This window comes from Protopterus annectens, chromosome 3.part0 (assembly GCF_019279795.1).
Source record: "Protopterus annectens isolate FY-2018-M chromosome 3.part0, PAN1.0, whole genome shotgun sequence".
In the NCBI taxonomy this organism is placed as follows: domain Eukaryota; kingdom Metazoa; phylum Chordata; order Ceratodontiformes; family Protopteridae; genus Protopterus; species Protopterus annectens.
The window spans coordinates 262,797,693-262,812,308 of NC_056731.1; the positions used below are offsets into that span (position 1 = coordinate 262,797,693).

General features: G+C 38.9%; 1 protein-coding gene across 3 annotated transcripts in view; it reads right to left on the reverse strand.

The window, feature by feature from the left end:
* The window catches only part of BZW2 (basic leucine zipper and W2 domains 2), a 1,069,944-nt gene that overhangs the window by 94,438 nt on the left and 960,890 nt on the right, over positions 1–14,616 (reverse strand). The window lies entirely within an intron of this gene.

Below are 14,616 nucleotides of genomic sequence, written 5' to 3' on the forward strand. Positions count from 1 at the left end.
AAATGCAGTGATTTTGGCCTTAGCAGCACATCTAGGAAATGACAGTTGGAGGTTAAGTTTGATGGTATTTCCTGGGGAGAGAGTGGGGTAAGACTGTAGCTGAATTTGTCAGCCAGAAAATGTGCTATATCTTCTGGCTCTGTGTAGTTCACTCTATCTTCATTCCGTTCTGCACAACTGCTGTGTGCTGCCTTTGAGGTTTGGGGTCTAGCTAAAGAAAGCTTTGTAGATGTCCTTTGCCTGGGAGGCTATCTTTACCTCAAATTTGGCTTTAGTAATCTTAATTTGCCCTCTTAGTTGTTGGTTTAGATTGATTAGAGTGTTTTTATCATGCTGAACATAGCACATCCTAATGCTGGCTATGGCTTTTTTCTTTTGTTGTACAAATCTGTTTATGCTTGGATTCCAACAGGGTGGATTAATACTTAAGTTAGTTCTGGGCATATTTCTGGTAACACAGTTGTCTTTATGCATTTACTGACATAGTTATATAGGGGTTTTGTAAACAATTCCACATAGGCAGCTGTGTTCTCAGGGTTTGGGGCACTTGAAATTTTGACAAGTTATCACTTAGTAGTAGGAAGTCTGCCTTAGAATAGCTCCTGAATGTTAAAGGGTTAGCCAGGGTCACATAATTTATTTCCATTATGAAGAAGACAGTTTTGTGGTCTGACCTTTACCAGAGAGGATACTGCAGTAGGGGGATAAAGAATTTTCCTATGTGTGTGAACACCAGGATGAATATGTTTGCACACCTAGTGGGCATATGGACTATCTAGTCCAGGAATCACTGGGCCTGTAAGTTTAGGGTGTGTAATGATCCCAGTTCATAGTGGGGTAGTCGAAGTAGCTCATGAATATGGACTTGGGTTGAATGGTGAGACACTTCAGTAAGTCCAAGTATGAGCTATGGGTTTCTTGGATCATAGAGGGTGACCTATAGCTTGTGAGTATATGATGTGGGTGGGTCTTTGCCTAGGGAAGTATGGCCATGAATAAGTTCAATTGAGTTATCATATTTTACTATTCTTGAGGTGAGTTTGCTGTTGATATAGCTTGAGATATCTCCATCTGGCCTAAACATGTGGACGACATCATAATCCTGTGGTAATGGGGTGTTATCCACAGTTTTAAACCATGTCTCTGTAACTGTACAAATATTTATATTCTCTAGGGTGAGTACAGCCTGGAGGGAGGGAAGTTTATTGTTTAAGTTCCTGGCATTGAGCAGTAACACCATTAGATTCCCTTGAGTTGATTTTGCTATGTCAGAATGTTTGTCAGTCTGTCATTGCATAAAAAATGTTTTAGCCAGCATTAGAAATTCTAGAGGGTAAAGGTGAAAACCATCTGGCAAGGCAATGTGGTTTCAGTAAAGTAAAACATATTAATTTCTGAATTCATTATTCAAGCCCTTAAGTTCCATACCTGCATAAGTCCCATTTGCACCTTCTTTGATTGGTCTGTTTGTGCTTTAAACCACACAACTCAAGGATGTCTAATGTTGATGTTGGACAATGCATACGATAATCTGCCAGTACATTTCTTCCATTGTCCAGCCTTGTGGCACAAAGGGATAAACCCTTACTGTGCCCCCTTTGACAATGTTTGAGCAGCAGCACAGGCACAGGAGGAACTGGATGGGGAAGGATGGAAGTGAGTGCCCACTGATGGCTTGCTCATCCTGGGGGGCAGTAGGAAGCAAGACTTATTGAACTAGAAGAATCAGGTAGGTTGTATGCTGTAAGCAATATATCAGTTGGTTGGGATGTTGCTCGCACGGGGACGCATGAATGCACCTCCTAAAGGCAGCTAAGGCTACCATGGGTGTTGTGGGCTTATCCACACTCCCTGGCAGTCACATGACACTGCATCACTGTCCTCAGTCTCCTAGGACATGGACCAGGATGAGCCCATGAGAGGCTATGGTGGGTCTGGTAGTCCCATGCAAATGAGGAGAGGGACTGGTGGCAACTGATGGTCAGCTGCAGGGAGGAGGGGCAAATAAAAAATGCATGTCTTCCATCCTGTTTCATTAATGCCACACAACATTTTAATAGCCATTGCCTTAATTAAAAAAATCTTCCCTCACATATATTATTCTAGATCTGCATTAGCATCTCAGGAACTGTTCCAAGTTGAAAAATTGCTTTATTACATATTTTTGTGCATTGAGATAAACTGCCTACTTTCAAATATTAAATCTGCAGCGGATACGTATGCATCCCCAATTGCCTGAAAAAAATCTAAGTACAAAACTTATATTTTTACAGTTCTTTTCTCTCCTAAAATTATGCTTATATGATACTTTCAAGGATTTTAAGCAATGTTTAGCCTACCTCCACCCTGGAAAAATTAACATTTATCCGCAACTGGCCCAGTCATTCATTCATTCTTAGCCACAGCATCCTAAGAATCAATGTGCCTCTCTCCAGTGTCTGGAAAGCACAATGCAATGCCTACTATGTTGAAACATATATAAATGTATGTTTACACACCCCTATGATTCTAACTGAAGTGCAAGTGCACTCCTTGGCACATACATGCAGCTCCCATAATCCCTATCACAAGTACTGTAATCTTGGGCTTTAAGGTAAAGCTGTTGTGATAGAACTCCACCAGTTCCATGCTCCTGTAACTGAATCCCACTAGAGACTTCTCTTGTGCCTGAGCCTCAGGGGCACCTTGCCCTTGTGACTGAACCCCACTGGCACCCTGCTCTTATGACTGAATTCCTCCAGTACCTTGCTAGTGCACCCCACCTGCACATTGCTATTGTGACTGAATTCCTCCAGTACCTTGCTAGTCTTTGGAACCTTACTCTTGTTACTAAACTCCACCAGTATCCTGCTCCTGTGACTGAACTCCACTAGCACCCTGCCCTTGTGACTGGCCCCTACCAACACCCTGCCCTTGTAACTGAACCCTGTCAGCCCCCTGCCCTTGGGACTGAACCCCACCAGTACCCTGCTTCTGTAATCGAACCTGGCCAGCCCCCTGCCCTTGTCACTGAACCACATGAGTACCCTGATGCTGTGGCTGAACCCCACCAGCTCCCTGCTCTTGTGACTGAACACCATCATCTCCCTGCTCTTATTACTGAACTAGAGTATCCTGCTGCTGCAACTGAACCCCACTAGTTCCCTCCTCCTGTGATTGAACCCCACGAGCTTCCTGCTCTTGTTACTGAAATCCATGAGTACCCTGCTGTTGTGGCTGAACCCCACCAGCTCCCTGCCCTTGTGACTCAATCCCACTAGTACCCTGCTCCTGTGACTGAACCCCACCAGCTTCCTGCCCTTTTTACTGAACCCCACGAGTACCCCGCTTCTGTGACTGAACCCCACCAGCACTCTGCTCTTATGACTGGTGAGTCAGAGGTATTGCTCACTTCCATCCTTCCCAGGCTAGATCCTCCAGCACCTGGGCCATTAATCAAACTAGAGTCCTTTTGGACTAGTTAAAGTCAAAACATCTACGGAATGAAAGAGGCATAATTGTAATGTGTCAGTGAGGTGCATTTTGTGATAAACCAGCACCGTGCCTGGAAAGATTTCAATGCTTTATGCCTATTGGCTGCCAGGATGGGCTGCAACATTCCAGTGATCCTGAAAAGGGATAAAGCGACTTATTGGATAACTAATAAAGAATTAATACGCAACTACTAATCATTAAAATCACTTTGTATATCTGGTGTCTTTAAGCTCAAGTCTTCACCATTTTAGCAGGCTTACATGTCAAGAATGGGCCCTTACTTCTAACAGTGTTTAGTAAAGCTCTGTGATCACACTGTGATGTTAAACCTTGCAGCATACTTTCTGGATACAGTCTGTTGTAGACTTATCCATGCACTTCACTACAAGTTTTAAACAACCTTCAGGTTTTGCCCTTTTCCTTCTCGACCTAGTGAAAGCCTTACTTGGCATAATATAGTATATTTAAAGTTTTATTTCTTACAAAGTAAGGAAAAAACAAAGTTTGCAGTTCTTTATTTTGCTGAAATATGGAAGCAATGCCTTCTCACAGATTTCTGAATGTAGTTCTAAACCTAAAAAGTGGTATCTTCTTTTGTGACTGATGAGTGAAGGAAATACAGTTACTTAAATGATTACCGAGTTCTGAATTTATCTACTACCCGAGCCGTATGGCAACAAATCATCAGCACAATGAAAATTATGTATTATATTATTTTGAGATCTAGAACTCAATAGATTCCTTTTGAAATTACCACACAAAGATGATATGTGTTGGAGAACACAATGCTGCCATTGCTGGGACTTGTGCTTTTATACATGACTCCCCAGTCATTACAAAAAATAGTTTATTAGTGCAAATTGAGAAAAATTCAAAACATGACCATCAACTACTGTTCATTTAAAGTATGCCTGTGTTTCTAATAATGTTCCACCAACACATACGAGATGTGAAAATATAACTCCTTTACAGATACACTAATTCATGCATAATCACTCTGCCACTAAATTGATCAACTTTTTTCCAATTTAGTTTGCTCATCTCATCCACATTGACCATTGAGCTCCCCATCCCATACTGTCAGAGTCACTGCCCTGTACCCAATGCATTCAGGAACACACGGATAATGAGGTGAGAGAATGAGAAACAGGGATTGTGTCCTTCAATAAAGGTGAAGGGACAAAATGTTGAAGTAGGTCCTGCAGTGACAGTTCACTGGTGCATTTGTACTCTAGCATACAGGTGTGCGCACCATCGCAAAAACACGCATGCACACAAACACACACATGCGCTAAATGCAGCTACAGCACTGTTGGTTGGTAGGTCAGACAACCCATCCTTGGTACTTTCTCATCACTTAACTGCCTACTTCTTCTAGGATTGGCAAGATGACTTTGGGAGCTTAAGCCCCATCTCCAACCAGCTATCTCGTCCACCTCCAATACCTGGGACATTAATCAAAACCTGGTCATCTGGGTCACATTCAGGATTCCATCCTTCTGTGTTGTGGATGCATTTGTTTTAGTCTGCAGTAAAACCTCTGATTTCCAGTACTAAATGTACCCAATTTCAACACTCATTCTAGCTTGAGGTAAAAACACTGATTTTCCGTATTAAATGGCCGCAGATTTCAATATTTGTTCCACTATCATAGTTAAACTTCCCCGGCAGCTTCTATTGTCATAAAAAAAAAAAAAAAAAAAAAAAAACTTGTCTAGAGTATCTGTAAATGATTTGTAATCTTTTGGAAGTATATGAAATGCTGGAATAAGTGGTATTGAACTATATATTGTTGAAACACCTCTGAGTTTAGAGATCTGCTTCGACATCTCTTTCAAATAAGCATGCAACATTTGCATCCTACATCTCATTGTGAAAAGTCACATGATATTTAGTACAAGTTTGTTAAGCACTAACAAAGCACCAGAAGGTCTTTAAGTAAACAGTAAAGAAAGGTTTCAGCACAAAAAATATCATTATAAACTGCCAATACTGCGACAAACACCATAGTTAAGCAAAATTTCATGATGCATGTCTAGCTGCGTACCTAACTCATCAGAAAAATTTCTAATGCAATGACATTCTTATCATCCATTTCACCTTGTCTAAACTAGTATAGAATGTTCTTCTGTCTGCAAGCACAGCTGTTAATATCCTACTTAAGCAAAATAATTTCTAGGTTAAGAATATAATAACCGGGAATGTTTTAGTATGTCTATAACCCACAATAAAGAAATGAGTTGTCATAGCCTACACAAAACCAGGAAACATTAATACCTATTGGCACACAGGAGGGCTCTCAGACATGTAAGTCACTTACACTGATGGAACCAAGGCAGACTTGGACTGAGAGCAACTCTTTCGAAATCCAACCTAATACCATGAGACTACCATTCACATTTCCAGACCCTGCAAGGTACAGAACATAATAGCAATGATACAGAGTTTCCCAATCTTGATTCGGTGAGACACACATTGATGCATGAAAAGCAGGTCACCATTCAAAAATGCCTGTAACTCCCTAGACAAAGTGAGACTGAAATCATCTAAATGATGGATGTATAAAAAGTAAGTAAAATAAACACACAGGATGGTTTCTTCTGAACTCTGGCAGTTGTAGACAGATATGCATGCATTTATGTATCCCAAACTCATAGTCATACATACAGCTGTACTGCAAAGTGTGGTCCAGTTAATGAGATAAGGCAAACTAATTAAGAGAGAATACCTAGAACCAAGTAAGAGCCAAAACGAACTTCCAAAGCACAAAACGGTGAAACCAGAAGAGCCATGAAGCAACACCAACCATAAAACCAAACTGTTTATTAAGTGCTTTCATCAGCAACATCAGCTGACTTCTTCAGAATACATTCACCATATAGTCATCGTAACATTTAAAGTAAAAACTGATCACGTCAGTAACAGGACTTTTGACTTACAAGATATAAAACCTAAAACTTGACAAATTGTGAAAAAAAAATCCATCTTAAATTGTTATATACGACATCAAAACTTGCTATAAGAAAACCGTCCAAATACTGAATAATAAAATGTTGTGCCTAAGCAAACTTTAAAAATGTAGGCAATCAACCAAAATGTGAACGCAATTTCAAGAAACTACTCAGGCTGACATTATCATTGAGACCAGGTGGACAAGTAGCACTGACTCTAATTTGCCACCATAATTCTCTAAAATTGAGTAGCTCCTCCCAGGGACCCCCCCCCCCCCCCCGGGGTCAACTGTCACTTTTTCAACAACTAAAAATTTTAAAGTGTGCCCAGGAAACTGCACTATGTGTTTTATACAGAGCACTATAGGGGCTAGCAATTTTAATATCCCTAATGTGCTCATATATCCTCTCTTTAAATCCCCTCTTGGTCTTTCCAATATAAAAACCTGAGCATCAACAACACATTGCAGCATACACCACCCCCTTGGTAACACACAAATAATTCCCCTGTGCTTTGATCTTAATACCATTAATACATATATTATCCACTGTAATTATATTAGCACATTGTGAGCAAAAACCACATGGCTTGGTACCCCTACCCTGTTGCTCTTTAAAATCTTTCATTCTCTGAAGTAGTTCTTTAAAGGAGGTACCCCTTCTGTGAATAATGCAGGGTTCCCTTCCTATTTTCTCTAAAAGGTCACATTGACTATTGAAAATAATCCATTATTCCTTAAAATATCAGAAATGGCACTATGAACAACACAAAACCTTGTAACAAAAGATAACCTTGAAAAAGCATGGGCTCTCTCTTCTCTAGAACCAAGGTGTGAATCATGGTTATCAAAACTATCAACTAGCCTCTCCTTATCTTTACTCAATAATGGGCTAAATACACCTGTCACCCTCTTGCTGGAGACTTCGTCATAAACCTTTTCAATCAATTTACAGGGATAACCTCTTGCTCCCAACATATCTTTCACAAGTTTACTCTGATCATAGAAGTCCCCTTCCCTGGTCACCATATGTGAAATACGTATGTATTGCCTTTCACTAGGCCCTTCTTGACATGCTCAGGATGACTGCTTTGGTAATGTAACAGACTGTTACTATATGTAGACTTCCTATACAAATTGCTAACTAAGCAGTAATTTTCGAAGTCTTTACTCACCAAAACATCCAAATAACTAATGGCATCCTTATTGTAAACATGTACAAACTTAAGAAAATCGGTAATGCTATTGATGTATTGCATGAAATCTTCTGCATCATTCTCATCCCCCCTTCCAAATGAAAAACAAATCGTCAATATAACGTAAATACAGCTGCCATAGCCCAGTAAATTTGGAATTAAAGAGGAATTTACATTCCCACATGAGCATAATAACATTTGCAAAAATGGGGGCACAACATGCCCCCACCGCAACCCCTGTTTTTTGCATAAAGAAGTGACCTTCAAAAAAAACAAAATTAAATTTCAAAACTAGTTCCATCAATGAAACTAAAACTGAAACTTCATTGTTACTGAAACACTGAGTCAAAAAGAAATTCCTCAAACCATGCCAATCCTAAAAAATGCGGAATAACATTGAATAAATTCACGACATCAGTAGTTAAAAATGAAATCCCATCATTCACCTCCATTCCACTGAGTTTTTTCAAAAAATGCCATGAATTAATACAAATGTGTAGTTCATCTTGCAACACAGTTTTCACTCTCATATCAATATATTTACCAATAAAATACATTTTTGAGCCCATTACACTAACTATGGGTCTCATGGGGGGGGGGGGGTTAAATAAATTCTTATGTATTTTAGGGATGCCAAAAATATTCGGCACCCTAGGATATTTAACATAAAGAAAATTATATAAATCCACATCTATCTGGCCTTGATCAACCAAATCTTGTAAAGCCAGATCTATTTTATGTTGTGAGATATTGACAAGGTTAACTGAGACCTTATCATAAATAGTACCATCCCATAAAAGGACATTCATTCTGTTGTTGAAATCAGTCTTGGTCATTATGACCACCCCCCCCCCCTTTGTCAGGTTTCATAACCCGCAAAGATTTGTCAGCCACCAGCTTGTTTAATAACCTTGTTTCATTACTTGTTAAATTCCACATACTAAAATCGAGATTACCATACAATCATGCCCTAAAATCAAAATCACAAAGAGCTTCAAATAAAGTTAATACATTTGGTAGTGGGGGGTTAAATGTACTACTTCTATGAAAGCTATTAGCATTGTTGTTAACTAAGATCTGACCCAAACATCAAATGCAAATTCAGTTTTCTAATGAAGACTTTTAAACCTATAATAAGTTACACCAAGTTGGCTCTTCTACTCGGAACAAAATTGAAACCTTTGCTAAGCAGCTGAGGTAGTCTCAAGTCCAACTGTGTTGTAAAATAATTGTGTACAACAAAAATCACCTTTCTTGTTAACAAAAGCAGTGTAACCACTTGTTGTCCTAAAACGCTCACTGCTATAATCCAGGCTGAAATATTCTAGCCCAGAACATTTGTCAATAGCAAGCAACTCACCAAATACAACACTCTCGTCGACCATTAATTCCACCTGTTGGACTCTCCTGCCCAGGACGATTTCCCCTGCGGTTGTCTCCCTTGGCGATTCCAATGAGTTCTGTAGAATGGTTGTTTCATTTGATTGTGTATCCTCTTGGACCTGCATGGAAAATCCAGCTCTAAAGGGGCCTCATTGGTCGGTCGTTGTTCAGCTCCACCTCCAGAGACCTTGTCATTACCTCCTCCTGAATAGGATGCTACCTTAGCTGATAAAATGGGTGGTGGTTTTGGATATGCTGTCCCAGCCTGATAGGCTGTGATATCCCTCTGTAGTTTTTTACCTTTCTTGAGTTGAATTTCACCTATTGTTTTACCTGTTTTACTCAATATCACTTTATAAGCCAAAATTGATTAATCGAACAAGTCATCATGCAAGGCCTTGTCCAGTTCAACCAATTCCGAATGCAATGAATCAATGGAACTTTGATTGTGCTTCATAAGCACTTCTAACAACTCCATGCCTTGCCTATCAAACAAGGTTAGAAGGCTCTTGATGTAAAATGGAGTTGTTAATGAGTCCATTGGGATACTTCAAACTACGTAACCCTTTAGGCACCAGACTGTTTTTAATGCATTCACAGAAGTATGCATTTTCGACTTGCAACTTCCTAACTTTGATAAGTTTGGTTTCAAATAAGTTCAAAGTCTCTTGAAATGTACCCCTCTCGCAAACCTTGTTTTGTGAACATTGAAAAGAAAATTCTTTGTTAAACCAAGTGGTGAAATTAACACTTTCACTGTTCAGGATAGACCCTACTCGGATCTGTGTTGGCAATGGACCATGATTACATTCCTGTCCAGGTTGAATACTACTGTCAACAGATGTATTAAAATTCGTATTAACCTGAGAGCCTTGCGTCACTCCTCTAGAAAATTGTTGAATAAGTTATGTCAAAAGTCCTATATTATCCACTGGGTCTTCACCCAAAACGATGGTGCGCAACCTGGAACCCATAACTGGTCACTCCAACAACCAAAACCAAGATCCAAGTAAAAGCCAAAATGAACATCCAAAGCACAAAACGGTGAAACCATAAGAGCCACGAAGCAACACCAACCATAAAACTAAACTGTTTATTAAGCGCTTTTGTCAGCAACGTCAGCTGAGTTCTTCAGAATGCATTCATCATATAGTCATCGTAACATTTAAAGTAAAAACTGATCACATGTCAGTAACAGGACTTTTGACTTAAAGATACAAAACCTAAAACTTGACAAATTGTGAAAAAAACATCTTAAATTGTTATATACAACATCAAAACTTGCTATAAAAAATGTCCAAATAGTGAATAATAAAATGTTGTGCCTAAGCAAACTTTAAAAATGTAGACAATCAACCAAAATGTGAATGTAATTTCAAGATAATGTCAACCTGAGTAGAAGTGATGACCCAGTGGATAATATAGGACTTTTGACACAACTTATTCAACAATTTTCTAGAGAAGTGACGCAAGGCTCTCAGGTTAATGTTGTTGTTGTTGTTGTGTCTTTCGGCTTTTCCTGGTTAGGGGTCGCCACAGCGGAACTCCGGTCCACTAATGATTGGCAGTAGATTTTTACGTGCCGAGTTGCCAGCCCTGACGCACAACCTTCAACGAAGGTATGCCCATTCATGCATGTCTCCACACAGAAGACGCTCTAGCTGAGAATGGAATAGGACAACGTCTAACTGTGAGGCGACAATGCTACCGCAGTACCACCTCTGTTGACAGTAGTATTCAACCTGGGCAGGAATGTAATCATGGTCCAGTGCCAACACAGGTACGAGTAGGGTCTATCCCGAACAGCGAAAATGTTAATTTCACCACTTGGTTTAACAGAGACTTTTCTTTTCAATGTTCACAAAACAAGGTTTGCGAGAGGGGTACTTTTCAACAGACTTTGAACTTGTTTGAAACCAAACTTATCAAAGTTAGGAAGTTGCAAGTCGAAAATGCATACTTCCGTGAATGCATTAAAAACAAGCCGGTGCCTAAAGGGGTACATAGTTGGAAGTATCCCAATGGACTCATTAACAACTCCATTTTACATCAAGAGCTTTTAGCCTTGTTTGATAGGTAAGGCATGGAGTTGTCAGAAGTGCTTATGAAGCACAAAGTTCCATTGATTCATTACATTCTGAATTGGTTGAACTGGGCAAGGTCTTGCATGATGACTTATTGTTCAATTCATCGATTTTGGCTTAAAGCGATATTGAGTAAAACAGATAAAACAATAGGTGAAATTCAACTCAAGAAAGGTAAAAAACTAGAGAGGGATATCACAGCCTATCAGGCTGGGACAGCATATCCAAAACCACCACCCATTTTTCCATCTAAGGTAGCAGCCTATTCAAGAGGAGGTAATGATGAGGTCTCTGAAGGTGGAGCTGAACAGCGACCAACCAATGAGGCCTCTTTAGGGTGGGATTTTCCACGCAGGTCTGAGAGGATACGCAATCAAGTGAAACAACCATTCTACAGGACTCAGTGGAATCGCCAAGGGAGACAACCGCAGGGGAATTCGTCCTGGGCAGGACAGAAACAGTCCAACGGGTGGAATTAATGGTTGACGAGAGTGTTGTGTTTGGTAAGTTGCTTGTATTGACAAATGTTCTGGGCTAGAATATTTCAGCCCGGATTATAGCAGTGAGCATTTTACAACAACAAGTGGTTACACTGCTTCTGTTAACAAGAAAGGTGATTTCGTTGTACACAATTATTCTGCAACAGAGTTGGACTTGGGACTACCTCAGCTGCTTAGCAAAGGTTTCAATTTTGTTCCGAGTAGAAGAGCCAACTTGGTGGAACTTATTATAGATTTAAAAGTCTTTGTTAGAAAACTGAATTTGCGTTTGATGTTTGGGTCAGATCTTAGTTACAACAGTGCTAATGGTTTTCATAGAAGTAGTACATTTAACCCCCCACTACCAAATGTATTAACTTTATTTGAAGCTCTTTGCGATTTTGATTTTAGGGCATTATTGCATGGTAATCTCGATTTTAGTATGTGGAATTTAACAAGTAGTGAAACAAGGTTATTAAACAAGTTGGTGGCTGACAAATCTTTGTAGGTTATGAAACCTGACAAAGGGGGGTGGGGTGGTCATAATGACCAAGACTGATTACAACAGAATAAATGTCCTTTTATGGGATGGTACTATTTATGACTAGGTCTCAGTTAACCTTGGCAATATCTCACAACATGAAATAGATCTGGCTTTATAAGATTTGGTTGATCAAGGCCAGATAGATGTGGATTTATATAATTTTCTTTATGTTAAATAACCTAAGGTGCCGAATATTTTCGGTATCCCTAAAACACAAGAATTTATTTGACCCCACCCCCACCCCCACCCCCGCCCCGAGACCCATAGTTAGTGTAATGGGCTCAAAAACGTTTTTTATTGGTAAATATATTGATATGAGGCTGAAAACTGTGTTGCAAGATGAACTACATATTTGTATTGATTCATGGCATTTTTTGAAAAAACTCAGTGGAATGGAGGTGAATGATGGGATTTCATTTTTAACTATTGATGTCGTGAATTTATTCAATATTATTCCGCATTTTTTAGGATTAGCATGGTTTGAGGAATTTCTTTTTGACTCAAAGTGTTTCAGTAACAATGACGTTTCAATTTTAGTTTAATTGATGGGACTAGTTTTGAAATTAATTTAGTTTTTTTTGAAGGTCACTTCTTTATGCAAAAAACAGGGGTTGTGATGGGAGCATGTTGTCCCTCCATTTTTGCAAATATTATTATGCTCATGTGGGAATGTAAATTCCTCTTTAATTCCAAATTTACTGGGCTATGGCAGCTGTATTTACGTTATATTGATGATTTGTTTTTCATTTGGAAGGGGGATGAGAATGATGTAGAAGATTTCATACAATACATCAATAGCACTACCGATATTCTTAAGTTTGTACATGTTTACAATAAGGATGCCATTAGCTATTTGGATGTTTTGGTCAGTAAAGACTTTGACAATTACTGCTTAGTTAGCAATTTGTATAGGAAATCTATGTATAGTAACAGTCTGTTACATTACCAGAGCAGTCATCCTGAGCATGTCAAGAAGGGCCTAGTGAAATGCAATACATACATATTTCACATATGGTGACCAGGGATGGGGACTTCCATGATCAGAGTAAACTTGTGAAAGATATGTTGGGAGCAAGAGGTTATCCCTGTAAATTGATTGAAAAGGTTTATGACGAAGTCTCCAGCAAGAGGGTGACAGGTGTATTTAGCCCATTATTGAATAAAGATAAGGAGAGGCTAGTTGATAGTTTTGGTAACCAAGATTCACACCTTGGTTCTAGAGAAAAGAGAGCCCATGCTTTTTCAAGGTTATCTTTTGTTACAAGGTTTTGTGTTGTTCATAGTGCCATTTCTGATATTTTAAGGAATAATGGATTATTTTCAACAGTCAATGTGACCTTTTAGAGAAAATAGGAAGGGAACCGTGCATTATTCACAGAAGGGGTACCTCCTTTAAAGAACTACTTCAGAGAATGAAAGATTTTAAAGAGCAACAGGGTAGGGGTACCAAGCCATGTGGTTTTTGCTCACAATGTGCTAATATAATTACAGTGGATAATATATGTATTAATGGTATTAAGATCAAAGCACAGGGGAATTATTTGTGTGTTACCAAGGGGGTGGTGTATGCTGCAATGTGTTGTTGTTGCTCAGGTTTTTATATTGGAAAGACCAAGAGGGAATTTAAAGAGAGGATATATGAGCACATTTGGGATATTAAAATTGCTAGCCCCTATAGTGCTCTGCATAAAACACATATTGTAGTTTCCTGGGCACACTTTTAAATTTTTAGTTGTTGAAAAAGTGGCAGTAGACCCGGGGGGGGGGGTCCCTGGGAGGAGCTACTCAATTTTAGAGAATTATGGTGGCAAATTAGAGTCAATGCTACTTGTCCACCTGCTCTCAATGATAATGTCAGCCTGAGTAGTTTCTTGAAATTATGTTCACATTTTGGTTGATTGTGTACATTTTTAAAGTTTGCTTAGGCACAACATTTTATTATTCACTATTTGGACGGTTTTCTTATAGCAAATTTTGATGTCGTATATAACAATTTAATATTTTTTTTTTCACAATTTGTCAAGTTTTAGGTTTTGTACCTTTAAGTCAAAAGTCCTGTTACTGACATGTGATCAGTTTTTACTTTAAATGTTACGATGACTATTTGGTGAATGTATTCTGAAGAAGTCAGCTGATGTTGCTGACGAAAGCGTTTAATAAACAGTTTGGTTTTATGGTTGGTGTTGCTTCGTGGCTCTTCTGGTTTCACCGTTTTGTGCCTAAGAGAGAATACCTACTAACTATTTTTTATTATCTCATTTACTAATAACTGTAATATTTACGCTGTATGAAAATCAAAGTCAAAATCCATTCTGAAAAGCACTACAGAGCTTTCATCATTTTAGAGGTACTTTATTCTTAGAGAAATTCACAGTGAAATATACATGATGTTTTCCATCAATCCATTTATTCATTGTACCAAGTAACATATACACTAGATACAATCCATGTCTGATAACTTGCAGCCATATAATATTCACTTCATTTTTTGATTAGCAAGTTTTGA